Genomic DNA, 9,911 nt, shown 5'->3' on the forward strand with positions numbered 1-9,911 from the left:
GTGGGTCTGGAATCTCATGTTGGCCAGACCATGGAAAGGTGACAGATGCCTTGTCATTCGTGAACCAGCTGTTTTTGTATTTTCCCATTGACTCGGGTGACATGGTCACCATTTGGCTTTCTTTCCGATTCCAGGCTTTCTTTGAATTCAAATTTCACCCTGGGCAAACGATGGTATTCCAAACCCCGTCCATTCAGCATCAAACTGGAGTTTGGGAATATTGGTGTCATGGTGTCACCGCTATGATCCTAATATTGGGAATGCACAGAAAGCGGTCACAAACAGAAATGCAATCAATCTGACACTTTACATCATGAACAAATATTGGAGTGCAATACTGGCAAGAACTCTCATGCTGTTCACAGCAACATCACAGGAGACTTTGCATCCAATCATCAATCTAAACTGTGTACCGGACTCTGTCTGAAGAGCCTGACTCACCATAATTTGCATTTTTTGAATTCTTCACTGACTTATGAAAACGTTAGTCACATATCCCAAGAAGGTGGTACCTTTTTGAAGGCCTGCCATCTTGCTCGGCTAATTATGGTTGATCTTTCTTAAGAAGCTTTATTACAGCCAAATGGCTTCTCAGTCGAGCCTGTAGTGCTGGAAAAGTACAGCAGGTCAGGCAGCGTCCGGGGAGCAGGAGAATCGACGTTTCGGGCATGAGGCCTTCATTAGGATACCTGATGAAGGGGTTATGCCTGGAACATTGATTTTCCTGCCCCTCGGATGCTGCCTGACCTGCTGTGCTTTTCTAGCACTACACTCACAACTCTGATCTCCAGCACCTGCAGTGCTCACTTTCTCCTGATGGGTTTCTTAGTCAGGTTCGGCACAGGAAAGGACCATCACCTTATTGTTGAACGGGTAGGGCAGGCCAGGTAGGAAGGTCAGACGTCCTCCTCTGAAGGACAATACTGAACCATGTAACATGCTTCAAACCTTTGGTAGGTCTGTGATTATCGTTCATTATTCCAGCATTTTCATTTCATACTCTTTTATTAATTGAAGCTACCATGGTCGGGACTGATTCTGTAACTTGACTCCAAACCTTTTGATTGCTTATTACATACTCATAATGCCTCCTCAACCACTTTATCAAACTGTCATGTTAGCTTCAATGAGTTTTTTTATTGACTCATGGAACATGGTGGTTGCTTTTAGTTGTCCGTAGTTGTCCTTCAGCAGATGGCAGTAAGCTGCCTTTCTGAAATAACATGTTCCAAAATGGCCTGAGGAAGGGAATTCCAGATTTTGACCCAGTTACAGTAAAGGATCGGTGACATATTTCCATGTCAGGATGCCGAGTGTTTTAGAGAGGAGCTTACAGTGGTGCTGTTCCCTTGTATCTGCTGCGCCTGTCCTTCGAGATGCAAGTGGTAGTGGGAAGGTACTGTCTCAGGCAGTGGCTAAGTTACTGCAGTGTAGTATTTTAGATAGAGCATATGGCAGGTACTAAGAATCAGATTTGGAGGCAATGGACGCTTTTGGATGTGCTACTGATCAACAGGGATGCTTTATCCTAGACAATACCTAGCTTCTTGAGTGCAGTTGAAGCTGTTCCTATCCAGGCAAGGGGCGAGCTGTGCTATTAGCCTCCTGAACTCTGTCTCTTAGACAGTCAATTGGCTTTGCGAGTCAGGAGGGTGAGTTAATCGCTGCAGTATTCAACGCCTCTGGCCTGCTCGTATAACCATTGTATTTATATGGAGTGTCCAGCTCAATTTCTAATGAACAATAAAACCCAGGGTGTCGATGGTGAGGGATTCAGTGATGGTAACACTATTGAATGTCAAGGGGTTTTGGTTAGGTTGACTCTTATTGTCAATGGTCATTGTCTTGCAGCTTTGTGGTGTGAATGCTATGTGTCACTTGTCAGCTCAAGTCTGGAAATTGTCCAAATTTTGTTGTGTATGAATGTGGACTGAGGAGTCACAAAAAAGTGCGAGATTAATGCAGATTTCACTTCTGACCTTCTGATGGAGGAAAGGTCATTGCTGAAGCAGCTGAACATGATTGTGCCAGGAACTCCAACAGGGATTTGCTTTGGCTGAGACGACTGCCCTCTAACAAGCAAAGCCATCTTTCAATGTGTGAGGTATGACTGCAGGCAGCAGGGAGGTTGTCACCTGATACCCATTGAACCCAGTTTTGCTAGGCTCCATAATATCACACTCTGTCGAATGTGACCTAAATGTCAAGGGCTGTCACTCTCCCCACATTTCTGGAATTCAGTTCTTTGTCCATATTTAAATCAAGTCTGTAATTCAGACATGAGCTGAGTAGGCCTTGCGTAACCCACATTTACGCAGGTTATTGCTGAGCTCGTGCTGCTTGATAGCACCTTCCTACATCTAACTCATGATTGAGCATGGACTGATGGGGCAGTAATTCGCCAGGGTGGTATGACCTATTTTCTGTGCACAGGACGTGCCTGGCCTATTTTCCACATTGTTCATGCCAGTGTTTTAGCTGTACCGGGATTGCTTGGCTAGCACAAGTCATCAGTATTATTGCCAGAATTTTGTTAGGCTCTGTAGCATTTGCAGTAACCCCTGCACTCCCCCCCCCCCCCCACCCCGCCCAACAGTGCCTTGATTTCACTTGGAGAGAGGCGAATTCCCTGCTGACAGGTATCTGTGATATTGGTGATCTATGGAAGATGCCGAGATAGATCAGACAATTGGCACTTCTGGATGAAGATTGCTGTGAATGCTTCAGCCTTAACTTTTGTGCTGATGTGTTGTGCTCTCCAAAGCAGAGCAAGGGAATATCTGTGGAGCTTATTCCTTCAATGAGTTGTTTAATTATCAACTTTAATTACGACTTGATGTGGCAGCACTGTGGGCTCAGACCCCTGTTTCCTGAAAGAATGGTCTAGCCACAATATCTCCAGACTATAATTCCAACCCCCACTCCATAATGTGGATATTCACAACAGAAGATTGCTTATCCTTTGTATTGTGTAGATTCCAACAATGCATCGTATATTCGCTTAAATTGTTAGTCTCGAAAATGCTTTACTTCACAGACTTTAGGATATAATGTTCTGGTTTCAATTCTTCTCTTCGACAGGCAAGGCCATCGATGTCACACTGGCTTTCCTCCTCACTAATTGCAAAACCAAACGTTTTTCACCTCATCTTTGAACTTACTGATCAAAATTGCTACATTCTTGACGAGATTGTTCATATACGCTGCAAACATCAAAGGATCCAGCACCAAGTCATTTACTAAGCCACTGGACACAAGATGTCTTCACAATGACTACCTTCGACCATTACCTTCTGCCAACAAATAAAACTTCGATGCATTTGCCAGACTGTACCAGATCCCATGAACCCTTACCATATTAAAGATGCAAGATCTGGTCAAAAACCTGATTGAAGTCAAGAAGCATTACATCCACTTTTTACACCCGATGTCACATCTCATTGCCTCTCCGGAAAACAGAATCAACCACTTCCGATATGATATCACTTCCACCAAAGCCATGCTGAATTTTATTGCTTAAACTTACAATTCCAACTTTTAATGAATGCTGTCTCTTAGATTTACTTATTAACTTCCCTCAAGCTTTCTACTTTTAAATATAGGTTTATGAGTGAAACTACACATTGTCACTTAGCTCCTTTCACCCGATGACAACTCTTCTTATCTCTCTGGCAGATAATTTACTCTAGCTGAAATAATCTTGTGTCTCTTCTCTTTCATTCTGGGAAATGGGAATGGAATTGAATACAGTGTTGAAACCAACAGCAATCTGTCCGTTTGTTCTTGACACTGTCAGTGTGTGTTCCCCCTCAGAGGCAGGAAGACTTTGTGCTGATAATACGGAAAGTAACGCCTGATGTATCATTCTCAGCTGGCACACAACTTCCTGTCTCTATGTGCCAGCAGCAAGCCACACATCTCACTTCTGATCAGAAAATAAACCCAGGGGATGCAATCTAGCGGAAACATCTGCCAATGTGGCCTATATCAGGACACAGAGTATGAAGTGATTACATTGAAGTGACATTTGCAAATTGACCTTTTGATCTCTGTTTTGCGGTCTGATTCCAGGACATCATTGGACGAGTCTCTCGACCATCTAACAAGCTCATTCGATTCACTAACGTCTGGGACATATCGACATGCACCTTGTCATGTCTTTGATCTTGTACTACTTGTTACTCTCTCTTCAGATTGAATGTTCCCAGTTTTTGATTCTTCTTCTGTATCCATTACCTTCCCAGCCGAATACATTCTGTTTGATCTGTTTCCGAAATTTTGATCAACTAAACAAATAATACAGTTTTGTACAGACAGGTATGTTGGTGTGTCAGATTAACGGAATCAATATATGGAGAGATCAGCTTGGCTGTATCGAACTCTGACCGACATTGAATTCAAATAAAGCACAGCACTGTATGGTTTCAATCTTTGCAAATCCTCTCTCTTTGAAAGAGCTTGTTCTAACGGTTAATTCTTTTCTTGATTATTTCAGAAACTATGACTAAAAATCCCTATTTTTAACAAAGTTTCAAATATTATTAAATGTTGCAGCCCTGGCATTTCCTACAGTGAGCTTTGTGGTGTTTAAATGTTCTGGTCAAAATGTGCTTCAAGCAGAAGACTTAAACATTGGTTTCTCCGAGTTCCCAGCCATTGCCCTTGCAGTTCCACAATAACTGCAAGCTATTGCTAAGCCCCAGAGAGAACAGAATGTCCAGGCCCCGTACACATCCAAACCCCATGATGTAGGCCTCGAAGCCCTCCGTTTCTTCCTGTCACGTCAACCCAAGCAGTACATGCTCAACCTCAACTACATTTTCTTTCAATCCTCCTACTTCCTCCAGACCAAAGGGGTAGCCATGGACACCTGTATGGACCCCAGCTACGCCTGCCTCTTCGTCAGATATGTGGAACAGTCAATCTTCCAGAGCTACACTGGTACCATTGCCCATCTTTACCACTGCTACATTGATGACTGTATCAACGCCACCTCATGCTAGCACAAGGAGATTGAACAGTTCATCAACTTTACTAAAGCCTTCCACCCTGACCTAAACTTCACAGGGACCATCTCGGACACCTCCCTCCCTTTCCTAGACCTCTCCACCTCTATCTCCAGTGACCAACTAAACATTTACTGCAAGCAAGCCCACTGACTCCCACAGCTACCTGGGCTACACTTCTCCCACCCAACCTCCTGTAAAAATGCCATCCCTTATTGTCAATACCTCTGCCGCCACCGCACCTGCTCCCAGGAGCACCAGTTCCACCATAAAACATCCCGGATAACCTTTTTCAAAGACTGCAATTTCCCCTCCCATGTGGTCGACGATGCCCTTGAACCCCAACACTCCAATCGCAACAGGGAGCCCTCCTGGCCCTCATCTTCCACCGCACCAACCTTGCATACATCATATCATCCTCCGCTGCTTCCACCACCTGTAAACAGACCCCATCACTCGGGGTATATTTCCCTCCCTACCCCTATCTGCATTCCGGAGACACCATTCCCTCCGCGACTCCCTCGTCAGGTCCATGCCCCTCCACCAGCCCACACCTCCCCCCTCACCTCCGACAAGGCCCCAAATGATCCTACCACATCCCGGAGCAATTTATCTATACTTCCACAAATGTCATCCACTGTATCTGTTCCACCTGCTGTGGTCTCCTCTACATCAGGGAGACAGGACACTAACTTGCGGATCATTTCAGAGAACATCTCTGGGACACCCGTGCCAACCAACCCCACGGCCCCGTGGCTGACCACATTAACTCCCTCTCCCACTCCACCAAGAACAGGCCGGTCATATTCTGTTCATTTCCAATGAATAAATACAAAATAACCGAGCCTGAATTTGGGATGATATTAACAGGATTTATTTTGATCTAAGCATGAACAGATTATTTTGACAAAACAGGTGGAGAGATTCACTTCCTGAAAAAGCAGCTCAAGTGGTATAAGCTGGCACCAAACCAAGTTTGGTCAATACTGAGGCAAAAATACAGCATACAGTCTTGAGTGAAATAAAGAAACTGTGTTAGCTCCGGAACAAGATAGAGTGTATTAAATATGAACAAAGACACAAGTATTTTAGGATATAATAGAAAAGTAATTTATATTATATTGAAATGCAAACAGAGATGTGAATTTGTGTCTCTACATTCTTCCTAGCTAAATTAATCATTTCAGAAATGCCTTTGTTAAATTTCATGAATCATTTGTTGGTCCATTCCACGAACCTTGCGAGGTCCTTGTTAAATTCTGAACCATCACCTTCCAGGTTCACAGTGGTTGCGAGTTTCATGTTACAGCAAATTGTGAAGTTGTGCACTGTATGCCAATGTCTTAGTTAAAAATTTAAAGCAATCACAGCTCCAAATATTTACAAAATATCACTATGGATCTTCCTGGAATCCAAAAGAATTGTCCCTTTGATCAATGATTTCTAAAATTTACTAACATATCTGTTGTGAAGGACGTTTTCAAATAACTTGAAGTGCAAATGGTTCACATCAGTCGGAACACAGTAACATTTCATGTGTTACCCCACACAAAAAGAAATCAAGCAATATTCACGAGTTGCTCGCAGCAAGTCTATGATGGACTGTTTTATCAAACAAAATCATTTCCAATGTTGTGAGGGCTCGTCTATCTTCTGTGCAATGGTCTGAATTTTGTGTCTGACTGCAGATGAAACTGGCTGATCTGGGTAAAAGTACAGTTTGTGCCTTTCACGTTGTTAATGTATATTGCTGACTTTAGTTGAAAAAGTGATGTTGTCCCAGGCATCGTCTGGCACCATTAATTAGACCATTAATTTCCACATCACTAGCCAGACTATCAGGTGGGGTGTATTGATCACATTGAAACGAATGCTTGGAATATTTCCGGGATGAATCATGTGAAGTGGAGCCTCTGAACGAGACATAGAACATAGAACAATACAGCACAGAACAGGCCCTTTAGCCCACGATGTTGTGCCGAACATTTGTCCTAGCTTAAGCACCTATCCATGTACCTATCCAATTGCCACTTAAAGGTCACCAATAATTCTGACTCTGCCACTCCCACAGGCAGCACATTCCATGTCCCCACCACTCTCTGGGTAAAGAACATACCCCTGACATCCCCCCTATACCTTCCACCCTTCACCTTAAATTTATGTCCCCTTGTAACACTCTGTTGTACTCGGGGAAAAACTCTCTCACTGTCTACTCTATCTATTCCCCTGATCATCTTATAAACCTCTATCAAGTCACCCCTCTTCCTTCGCCTTTCCAAGGAGAAATGGCCTAGCACTCTCAACCTATCCTCGTGCGACCTATTCTCCATTCCAGGCAACATCCTGGAGACAAAGTAAGAAAGATGAATTTCGAGTAGTAGGATGTTTTCACGACGGAGAGAGATCACTTCGCCCATCGCACTTGTATCACGTGAAGATAGAGTCTTCCAGCCAACACCCACTTTATAGCATGTTGTCCATAACCGTGCAGGTGATAGCACTGTAAACATTCGGGAACATTGTGTAGGGTCTAATCCATTATCAACATAGATATGATCTCCAATGCTGTAAATCCTGGCTTATGGGGGAAAAAGTAGGGGCAGAACTGTATCAATATTCAAACAGTTGGTGCAGCCCTGAGGAGCTAATAGGCCCATTTCTAAACGTTGTTCCTCAGGATATTTTGACTATTCTTGACTTAATATCATTGTAAACTGACATGAAAAAAATGCAGACATGTTCCCCAGAAATGCTGACAGCAACATACCTTTATTCAGCCAAGATCAGCAACATGAATTAAGAAAGTTTTGAAAAATCTTTCTTTTTACTGATTATTGACAACACGGATTTCACAAAGTGCAAAGTTCAGAGGGGAAGGGTGGAGGGGTGGGGGTGGGCGATGTTCACTATTCCCTGATGTCTGGTTGCGTTTGTGAGCAACAGATGAACCTGCGAACCAGATTCAGGATGGTACTACAGGTATTTCAGCAGATACTGTGTACACGGAATTCTCCCAAAAATCAGCAATGACATGAACATTTATTTGTGATAGTGTTTGAAGCCAACTAAAATTGAACAATATAGTGGGAGAAGTTCCTTTCATTTCTTTGAACTAGTAACAAGGGATACTGTCTGTGGATCTGGGGTGGCAGGAGGATCTTTCACAGCAGAATGTGAGGGGAACAGAATCATGTTGGAAATCCAGATAGACTGGAACTTGTTTCACTGGAGGGTGAGAGTTCGGGGGGGGTGGGGGGTGACCTCATATAAGTTTATAAAGCCATGAGTGGAAAGGTGAATGGCTCTAATTGACATGATTCGTACTGGAAATGTATGAAGCTTTCGTTTCAAAAATATCACATATCAATAAACTACACCTGACCCGACGGTTAATGATGTGGAAATTAATTGTCTAATTAATGGTGCCAGACGATGCTGGAACAACATCTCTTTATTCAACTAAAGTCAGCAATATACATTCACAATGTGAAAGGCACAAACTGTACTTTTACCCAGATCAGCCAGTTTCATCTGCAGTCAGACACAACTTAAAATTCAGACCATTGCACAGAAGATAGACGAGCTCTCACAACATTGGAAATGATTTTGTTTGATAAAAGAATCCATCGTAGACTTCCTCAGAGCAATTCGTGTCAACAAACTTGTTTTTTTGTGTGTGGGGGTAGCGCACGAAATGTTACTTTAATCCGATTGATGTGAAAAAAATTTGCACCTAAGAAGTTATTTGAAAACGTCTATCACAGTAGATACGCGAGTAAATTTTACAAATCATTGATCTTTTTTGGACTCGAGGAAGATCCACAGTGATATTTTGTAAATGTTTGGAGCTGGGATTGTTTTCAATTTTTGACCCAGATATTGGTGTATTTTCCCCTATGGTGGGGGATTTCAACAATAGGGAACATGTTTTTCCAATGAGTGGAGAAACATTTTAAAAAGGATATCAGAGACACAGAGAATGGTTTGTGTGTGGGATGATTTGGTGGTGGATACTTACAACCTTTAGAAGACATTTGGATAAGTAAATGAATATCAAGTGTTTCGATGGATATGGGCCAAGTACACACAGTTGGGATTAGTTTAGTTTGGGATTAGGACTGGCATGGACTGGGTGGACCGAGGGGTCTGTTTCCATGCTGTATCACTACATGACTCTGTGACTATTGATCAATTTTTCTCAATACTAAACAGTGCTGTAGTGATCCTTGAATGAACTGTTGATGTTAAGGTTGTGTCTGAGACTCTGCGAATATTTCCTTCAATGAGAGGAGTGACTAGTTCTCCAAGTTACACAACTGAAAATAAACTTTTCTCCAGCATTGCTGCTGAGTAGATGTGTTTCTGCGGAGGTTGTGGTTATAGTTTGCAGTTGGCTTTCCACCAACTGGTCAACAGTGCGACAAAATATCTTTGATCCACTGCAGAAACTCCACCTATTCCAGTAAATGAAACTGGGAACTCAAGGACCTTTTCTGTAGTCAGCTTAATTGCTGCCAACTATTGTATCTGGCCGATTAAAGGGAAAATGAATCAACTCAAGTAAAATCCTACCAAACAAACTATATTTTCCCATTAACTCACAATGGACACATTTCACTTGGCATTTCTCCCTTTAAAAGGAAAGTCACTGAATACAGCATTCACTGTATGACTATCAGAAAACAGGACATTGAATGCAGTGACGTTCTGGTTAGTTCAGCCTGTTTATTGAGTATCTTTAAAGCTCCTGAAAATGAAGTTAATGGATCCAAAATCCCACATTGAAATAACATTCGTTATCATCTCAAAGTAAATTAACAAATTTGAATTGGTTAAAACTCACATCACTTGTTACACCATTCTCTGATTCATGTATCTCATTAAAACTGAGTGAGCCCTTTATAC

The sequence above is a fragment of the Chiloscyllium plagiosum genome, unplaced genomic scaffold (assembly GCF_037043375.1).
Source record: "Chiloscyllium plagiosum isolate Xiang-an unplaced genomic scaffold, Cpla_swu_hap1 HiC_scaffold_39, whole genome shotgun sequence".
NCBI classification, from domain to species: Eukaryota; Metazoa; Chordata; class Chondrichthyes; order Orectolobiformes; family Hemiscylliidae; genus Chiloscyllium; species Chiloscyllium plagiosum.